Genomic DNA, 9,580 nt, shown 5'->3' on the forward strand with positions numbered 1-9,580 from the left:
ATTATGCCTTCAATCTTCATACATTCCCTTGAGAATTCATAGAAAGGGTCTCATGGTAGGGATAAGTTGAGAAGTGAGCATGCCCATCTTTTTGAAGATAACTTTGAAGATTATAATCACTAAACTCCCTGTATCTATCATGATACTATCGATCTGATTATTTGTAATTAAAGTAGTGACAGTAATGACTTCATTGAGGGGGTTGCCACTAATTGGCCTATCTTTGCTATTGAATGAAATTGACGTGCCATCAAAAGATTATAATCATTGAGGCATTGTTAAATTCATTAATTTATGGCTTCTTCGAAGGCGTAGGGATGTTTTTATGATTGTCTTTCATGATTGCAGGAAGTGCCCTTGTGATATGAATAGATTGAGCTGATCTAAGCTCGCCAGCAATTTCTTTGAGTGGAACATTTTCTAATCGTTGCTTTGGGTTAGCGAGCATGAATTCCTTGAGCTTTACTTTTTTAATGAGTTCTTTGACTAAGTTGTACAGATGTTGGCACTCTTCAGTATCGTGCCCATGATCTTTTTTGATAGCACAGTATCAAGATGTATCTTGGGTGTTACTGATCTTTATAAGCGACGGACACCTAAAGAATTCTTATCTTTTGATTACCTTGATAAGTATGGCCATAGATACTCTCAGCGTGTATTCTTGAGGTCTGTGAACAACCTCTTTGCATATTTATTTAGTTCTTAAAATGGGTGGCATTCTATATCTTAGAAATTTTGGACATGGAGGTGCGTCATAAGGATTCAGACTTATTTTGTCCTAAATGATTGGCCATTAGGTCCTCTTTCCCTGAGGTTAGATTCTTTCCATGACCCTCATGGGAGGAAGATTTCTCCTTATAAAAAGATCCTGAAATGAAGCAGTTGTGTTGGGTTCGATCACCCAATTGTATTCCTCATTGCTAACATTGTTGTTAGCGATTCATAGTAATTTTTCTAGCATTTTGGTTGCTACAAGCTTAGTGTGCACCAAGGGGAACCTTCTCACAAACCCTTAGTCAAGGCTTCTGGAGCGACTGCTGGCTCAAGGTCTTTAAAATCGAGCATTTCTTTCTGGAATTGCAATATAAAGATTTTTAGTGACTCATTTGGATCTCATATCATCTTTCGTAGGGCTTGTTAACTTTTGGGAGGTCTCTGGGCTCTAAATTGTGCGATGAATATTTTCTTGAACTCAGAGAATGAGGTGATAACTTCACTAGGCAGGCAAGTGAACCAACATAGCACTAAATCTTTTTGAGTGGGGAATAAAAGATGACATTGAAGGGTGACATCGATATTTAGGAGCAATTTTATGGATTCAAAAGTTACCACATTATCAGTAGGATTAGTTTTACTTTGGTAAGCTTCAAGGTGAGGTAACTTGAACTTAGAAGGCACTCTTTCTTTGAAGATTGGTATGGAGAAGGCATTGGTAATCTCTAGTTTAGTTTATTTGGTCCATCTAATAATCAAACTTGAGTTCTCATATCTTTTATAAGGGTGAGTGGGATTAGCAACTGGATCTAAAGTGTCAACTTCCTCTAGCGGCTCTTAGCAAGCAACATGAATTGACGGTCCTTTAGGTGCTCTAACTGTATGCGATGAATGGTTTGCGGCGATGAAAATGCCTTAGATTTCAAGAGTCGCTCTTCCATGGCTTATAATTCACGGTGAGTTATATACTCAAGCTTTATTGTATTCTCTGACTCTTCAGGATGGTTTCTATGTAATAATTTTCTTGCCTTCGACATCTATCCATACTCATCGAACCTGAGAAGATGTTAAATCCTATTTTATTTGGTGGATGATAATGGGCCATACTTTACACTACATGTAGCCTGAGAGGTGATAAGGAGATTATGATGAAGTTTGAGTATAAGGAAAGAATAGAGTAGATGAATTTGGGAGAGATATAGATTTAGACAAAATCATTATTATCCAAGCCAGAGATATAAGAATGGTGAAAGTATGAGCTATGCACTATGGAGCTCGAGATATAGAATCCATATTGATTTTGAGAAACATTAGTATCACATCATAACATATGCTCAAAAACTCTCTCCCATAGTTTTAATGTATAACACATAAACTTAATTCCTCTATAATTCACACACTTTTGTGCAGCATCTTTATTCTTAAAAATAGGAACCAACACACTCCTCCACTCATCTGGCATTTTTTTATTCTTCAAAATATTATTGAAAAGTTTAGCAAGATAAGAAATTCTTTCATCTCCTAAGCATTTCAACACCTCTATTAGGATATTGTTAAGTCCAAAAATTTTTCTATACTTCATTTTGTTTAAAGCTTCTCTAACTCGGTTTTACTAATAAGATGATAAAAAATAAAAATATTCATTTCTATTTAGAGTGCTAAGATCACTAAAGTCAATCTCATCCACATTTGTTGAATATCTTCTTCGAATAAAAACACTTTTTGATCTTCATACTTAATACACTTCACTTGAACTAAATCCTTACTTCTCTTATCTCTTTGTTTTGCTTACTTATATACTTATATATATATATATATATATATATATATCTTTCACCATTCTTAGTATTTAATCTATTATATCGATCATTAAAAGTTAACTCTTTTGCATCACATATTAATTTCTTAGACTCCTTATGGGCCCCTCGATATCTTACCAATTTTTTAGCTTTTACATCTAAACTAATTTTTATAACAAAGCTTTCTAATTTTTATCATTTTTTGCACATTTTGATTTCATCACCAATTATTTTTACTTTTAAGAGTTTTTTTCTTTTGAAAACTCAAGCATAAACTTTGGAACATTTGTAAAATCATTAGTTACTTTTTCCCACATAACATTAGCTTTCTCTTATAAAAATCAAAATCTTAAGATTTTGAATCTTACTTTCAAAAAAAAATTTGATATCATTCTTTAAATACTCTCATCTAGTCTTAGGACAACATTTTACTTTATCTATATATTCCACCCCTTCATCCTAAAGTCAAAAACTAATAAAGTTATGTTATATGCATAATCTTTCACTTAGAATAATTTTACGATATTTGCCATCTAAATAATCTATTTTTTTATGAAAAAAATAATCAATTTGAGGTTACTATATTAATTATTATAAGTAATGAGATGCTAATCTCTTTTTTAAATAAGATATTAGCAATTACAAAATTATAAGCTAATGCAATATCTAATTTGGTCATGCCATCTTCATTAGTCTCTAAACCCATAGTTACCATGAATATTTTTAAAATCTTCTGATACTCTATAAACATTTCCATTTAAATCTCTACCCATAAAATTTTTTTCTTCAAGTTGTATTATGTATATTAATTCTTCTAAGTCTTTCCAAAATTTTAAATATTCAAACCTATTTGAGAAGCATAAACACATATAATATTATTAAACTTAGCATCAACAACAATCTTTAAAGTTTTAATTCTATCTTTAATTCTATTAATTTCTATAATATTATTCTTCAAACTATTATCTATAATCACACATACACTATTTCTAGTACGACTCTTACTTGAATACCATAATTTAAATCTTAAATTATCAATCTCCTTAGCATTCTCCCCAACCCATTTTGTTTCTTGAATTCATATAATATTTATTCTCCTATTAATCAAAATGTTTATTAATTTCATTACTTTGCTTATAAGATTACATATATTCTAAGTTCTTATCATAATTCTAATCTCATGGACTAGCTTTTTTATCCACATTCATCCATGATGTGGGAATCCCTACTTATTTGACCTCAAACTCAAGTTTTATTTGAATAATTGTAGTTGTGTTCATGCTTAATTCATTTAAAATTATGATTGTTTGAGCTCCTCTTTGGTTTGGCTTGCTAGCTAACCAAATGAGCCTTATTAGGCATATTAACAAGCAACACTATCAAGCAGATTGTTAGTTAATTGAACAAGCCTTATCGAGCCTACAAATGAGCATTTGAGCTTAAAAATGAGAATTTAGTTGAATGGACTAAATAAACAAATATTTTAATTAGCATAAATAAGTAGTTTGTGTTCATAAATAAAAATAATCTAATATAGAAAATAATAAAACTTTCACATAATCACATATTATAAATTTGTAATGAAATCTTAAATGAGCGTATCATCAAGCCTTAATTGAGTGTTTTAATGAACTAGTTCACAAACTTTAAATGATATAATTCAAGATTATAAACAAATAAAATACCAAGCTATTCAACTTAGTTCATTTATCAATTGAATAATTATAAAAATATTCAAACTTATTAAATTAATTGATTAAATAATAATAATAATCACTAATCAAATCAAGCCATGAATAACTTACGAATTTCTAGTACGACTCAAAAATTGCAAGAATTGACTAAAAAATTGGTCATTCTTTGCTTCTGGATTCTTAAACTTTCAGTTTGAATAGAAGAGAATTTGCTAGAGTCTATGTTAGACTCAATCTTGAAGAGAAACTCCATACGGACATTTGGATTGAAGGTTTAAACGGCAAATTTTTTCAACCTGTTGAATACGAGAGAATCTCCAACATTTGCTTTAATTGTGGCAAGTTAGGACACGAACAGTCATCTTGCAAAATGATTAACAAAGTATCAAAGGGAGATAATACTACTAAAGAGTCATTTATGATTCATCCTCATATATCTGTTGATCTTCCAAACCAAGTTCTTTCTTCTAAAGATCTATTGATTAACTCTGATGTACCAATTAAGGAAGACTCTTATGAAAGCTGGATTATTGTGAAGAATAAATTCAATAAACCAAAGCAATTTAAATCAAATACCCATGCAAAGAATGATAAAAAAATCAAAACTGGAGAATCCAGATTTTTAGTTCTTCAAGAGGACAAATCGGAAGTAGGTCGAAATCTAGCATAAGTTAATATTCATTTAGCAAATAATATTAATTCAATGGCTCCTAATCTTTCAGAAACTATGAATAATTTGGCAACTATTTTAGAAGTAACAGGTTTAGTTGCGAAACCTGATACCTGTAACGCCCCAAGATCTAACTTGGAAAGAATTTCGAGAAATCCATCAACAATTTACCAGAGCTATCTATAACTTCAATCAAACAGTCTAGAAAAAATCTATAACATTTAAAACATCAATGTACAATTCGATTCATATTTCAAAAGATCATATACAATACTCAGGAACTACACTATGACCACAAGAACTGAAATCTATCCTGTCCTGAGTACAAAAGAATCGATATAACCAAAAGAACAAAAACCTAGAGATTCCGTAGAAGCAATAATATCAATGAATCAAGAGACGAATCCATAGTATCCATAACCATAGCATCAATGAATCAATTATAGTATCCATATCCATACAGTATCTATAACAGTAGCAATGGGCAGTGACAAAATATAAATATCAATGAAATCGTACGATAACAGTAAGTCCGTAAATCCGTCAGTAAATCCATAATCGATAAAGCAATAAATCCATCACGAGTCAATGTCGTACACATGCATTTCAATACAATAGTCTTACTGAACAAGTGTAATCACTGGCTATTCGATAATCCATAGTGCTATTGTAGAAATCCATAGTTCTGTTGTAGATATCCATCCGTTGGTTCTATAAGAGTCGTCACTCTGTGCCCGTCAGCTGCCCGTCGGCATATTAAACTTCTTATGACTCCCAATTGTTATATCAATGATCAATAGTTTAAAGGAAAGCCCGTCGGCCCACCATGCTGTACAGGTCAAGTCGATCTCAAACCAACGGTTCAACCAGGCTCCACTTGTCTTTCAGTATTCAGTATTAGAACAGTATAGTAAATTATATTCACATTCGTATACATATCAATTCAAATCATCAATTTCAGAAAATCGGAAATCGTACGGAAAACCGGCGGCGTAACGGCAGTACACTGAATTTACACAAAAATTCCTAAAAATCATAATTTACTAAATTAATACAGAACGTGTACGACAACATTATAATACTTCTATTCTACTGAAGCAACATCAATCAACAACCTGATATTTATCTATTCGATCAAAATCGCACAGAACCCAAAATAACTGGTAGAATCGTTACAGAAAATACTCAAAACGTGTAGAAAAATCATATCAATAACATATCAAAAGTTATGCGGTGAAAGTTTCGTCAATACAAAATGCGGCGCGTTTATTGGTAACGAAAACACAATTCTGTGCACAAAACGACCAAAACTCAACATCTTCGAAAACAGAAATAGGATTCGGAGTCCTTACCGCGAGATAAACAATCCTTCCAACAACGGTGATGGACGAAAAGCGCTCTGCGGCCTCCGAAATCCGGCTTTTTTCCTTTGATTTTCTTCTCCTTCTCTCTCCTCAGATATTTTGTTTTATACAAATATTTTCTCTCTCATAAAAAACGAGCTGATTGCCTTATAATACAGATCGGCCCGGCCAATCGTCACATCGTCCAGGACAATATGAACAAAATTCAATCGTCCAGGACAATTTCTCAGGACGATAATTAATTTTTCTCAGACGATAAAAACCCTTATTCTCGGGATTTTTGTCTTATCTGATCGTCCCAGGACGATCCCAACATCGGCCCGGACGATCTACTTCACAAATCAGCTTTTCACTGATCGTCCTGGATGATCTACATCGTCCCGGACGATCCTAGGAGGAAAATCAGATTCATAAAGGAAAAATCAAAGGAACGAGCTCTAACAATACCCTTAGTATTAAAGTTCCTATAGTGACTACTGATGAAGCTAATGATGTGAATGTTGATGCTAATGCTATTAATGATTCCCATTTGGTTGTTTCTAATGATATTGAAGCTGATGCATCTGTTAAAGTTATTTCTACTACTAAAAATGATCAAAGTGTTAATGTAGAAGTTGAAGAAGCATCAATCAGTTTGGTTGTGGCTGTTGAAGTTGATAACTGTCAAATTATCAAATCTGAAGCGGTATGTGTGAATTCTGATTCTCCTTCTCAAAAATTTGATTCAAAGATTGATCAAGTTTTTAATTCTAATTCTTCCTATTATTTGAAGCAGAATTCTTCAAATAATAAAATTAAACGTCGTAAAGAGCTGAGGCAATTAGGACCTATTGTTTCCAAAAAAAGGTCATTTATTGGGGATGGATCCACTATTATTAAATAATGCATTCTATGATCTTTTATATATGTAGAGGAGACCGTAAGAAGCAGTTGGGCTTCCATTTGAAGAAATTGATTAATCAACATGATGTTTTTTGTTGGTTTACTAGAAACCAAGATTGAAACTATTAATAGAGAAGATATAAATAAATTTATAGGTGATAATTGGTTGTTTTTTTATTCGCCAGCCATTGGAAAATTAGGAGGAATTTTAGCCATTTGGAACAAAAGGGTTGCTACCTTTTCTATCTTCTTATCTTCTTCTCAATGTATTTTGGGAAATCTTATATTGTCAAATTCATCTTGCTATAAGATAAACATTGTTTATGCTAATAAAGATGCTTATGTTAGAAGGCTTCTCTGGAAAGATATTGAAGGTTTCCTTTCTCCCAAGGAATCTTGTATCATAGGTGGTGATTTTAATTGTATTCTTTCATAGTAAGAGAAAAAAGGTGGTAAAAAGTTTTCTTTATCTCTTAGACCTCAGGAAATGAAGGATTTTATGTCTCTTAATGTCCTTCATGATATTCCCTTCATAGGTCTTCATTTTTCCTGGTGTAATAACAAGGATGGATTGTGTAGAATTTGGGAGAGGATGGATAGAATTTTGCTAAATTCCTCAGCTCTTCATTTAATCCACTTTGACGTTTCTAAGCATTTGGCGAGAATTTGCTCTGATCATTGTCCTTTGTTATTGAACTTGTCCAACGTGACTATGAAAACCCATAAATTTATTATATTTAAAAACTTATGGACTTCTTTTCTAGGTTCTTGGTATATTGTTTCCAACTCTTGGGGGAGGAAGGATTTTGGTTCTTCTCTAGAAATTTTACAAAAGAAGCTTAGTAGAACACTTAAATCTCTATTTTTTTGGAGTAAAAACAAATTTAGAGAGCTCTCTTATTAATCATTCTATCTTTTCCTTACAATTAAAAGAATCTCAATGTGGTTTTTCTAATGAAGAGCTTCTTGAATTAAGAATCGAGATCAATGAGCTGAATTCAAATCAAGCTAAATTAGTTACTTGGTGGAGGCAAAGAGCTAAAGCAAATTGGTTGGAGCATGGTGATTCAAATTCTTATTTTTTCTATTCTTATGCTTCATCTAGAAGAAATGCTAACAAAATTGTTCAAGCAAAGTTCTCGGATGGATTTATTTTTGATGATCCAACTTATATTTATGATATTTTCTCTCAGTTTTTTAACATGAAGTGGAGGCAAAGGCATTATTCTCTTGTTGATTGGCCTAAATTCAAAGTTGAGTATATGTTGGATTCAAATCAGCATCAACCTTTAGAAGCAGAATTTTATGTGGATGAGTTAAAGAATGTTGTCTTTCAAATGGGTTTGAATAAATCTCCAGGCCTAGATGGTATTTCCCCTGCTTTTTTTTAAATTCTATTGGGATATTATCAAAGTTGAAGTTTGGAATGCTATCAACTTATTTTTTCAATCTAAAGTCATGTCATCTATGTAGAAGGACACTCTTGTTATTCTTATACCCAAAGTAGATAATGCTTGTAAACCTTGCAAATGTATACCCATTAGTCTTTGTCAAACCACTTATAAGATTGTAGCTAGAATGAATCTAAATAGGCTAAATATTGTGTTACCAAATCTTATTTTTGAGGAGCAAGAAACCTATGTTCCTAATAGATCTATTTCAGATCATTGTCTTTTGGCACAAGAAGTTTTTCATAAACTTTGTTTCTCCAATTCCAAAAGGGGGTTTTCTCTTTAATAGGTTATATGGAACAAGCTTATTATAATATGAATTGGCAAACCTTGAAACAAGTTATGACTTTGATGAATTTTCCATCCAAGTTCATAAATTGGGTTATGCAATGTGTGATGTTTCCAAGAATCATGATGATGATTAATGGGTTTCTTACTGGCTGGATTCTTATTGAATGCGATTTTAGACAAAGTTGTCCCTTGTCTCCCTTCCTCTTCATTCTTTGTTATGAACTTCTTTCCAAAGCTTTTCAACAAATTGATATTGAAGTTGGAATTAAAATTTCTCCAAATGCAGAAAGAATTTATCATCTACTTTATGCATATGATGTTTTGATTTTTGCTAAATCTAAATCACATTCGTTAAAGCCTATTCAAGGTATTCCTGAAAGTATTGTTCTTGGACTGGACAATATGTTAACCGTAGCAAATCAATGATTCTTTGCTCCAAAAATATGATGAGAAGGAAGAAGAAAATTATTGTTGATCAAAGTGTTTTCAAAGTTGTTTGAGAATTAAGTTATCTTGGACTTCAATTTGTTCTAAGAAGGAAGATGATGGCAGATTTTCAAAACCTGATTAAGCACTCTCTTGATAAGTTGAATTCAAGGGAGAGTAGATTTTTATCCATTGTTGAAAGAGTAACTTTAATCAACTCATCTCTTCTTACTCTTCGAACATACTTTATTACTCTTTCTATAGTTCCCAAGGGTATTCTGATTGAGCT

This window comes from Dendrobium catenatum, unplaced genomic scaffold (assembly GCF_001605985.2).
Source record: "Dendrobium catenatum unplaced genomic scaffold, ASM160598v2 fragScaff_scaffold_716, whole genome shotgun sequence".
NCBI classification, from domain to species: Eukaryota; Viridiplantae; Streptophyta; class Magnoliopsida; order Asparagales; family Orchidaceae; genus Dendrobium; species Dendrobium catenatum.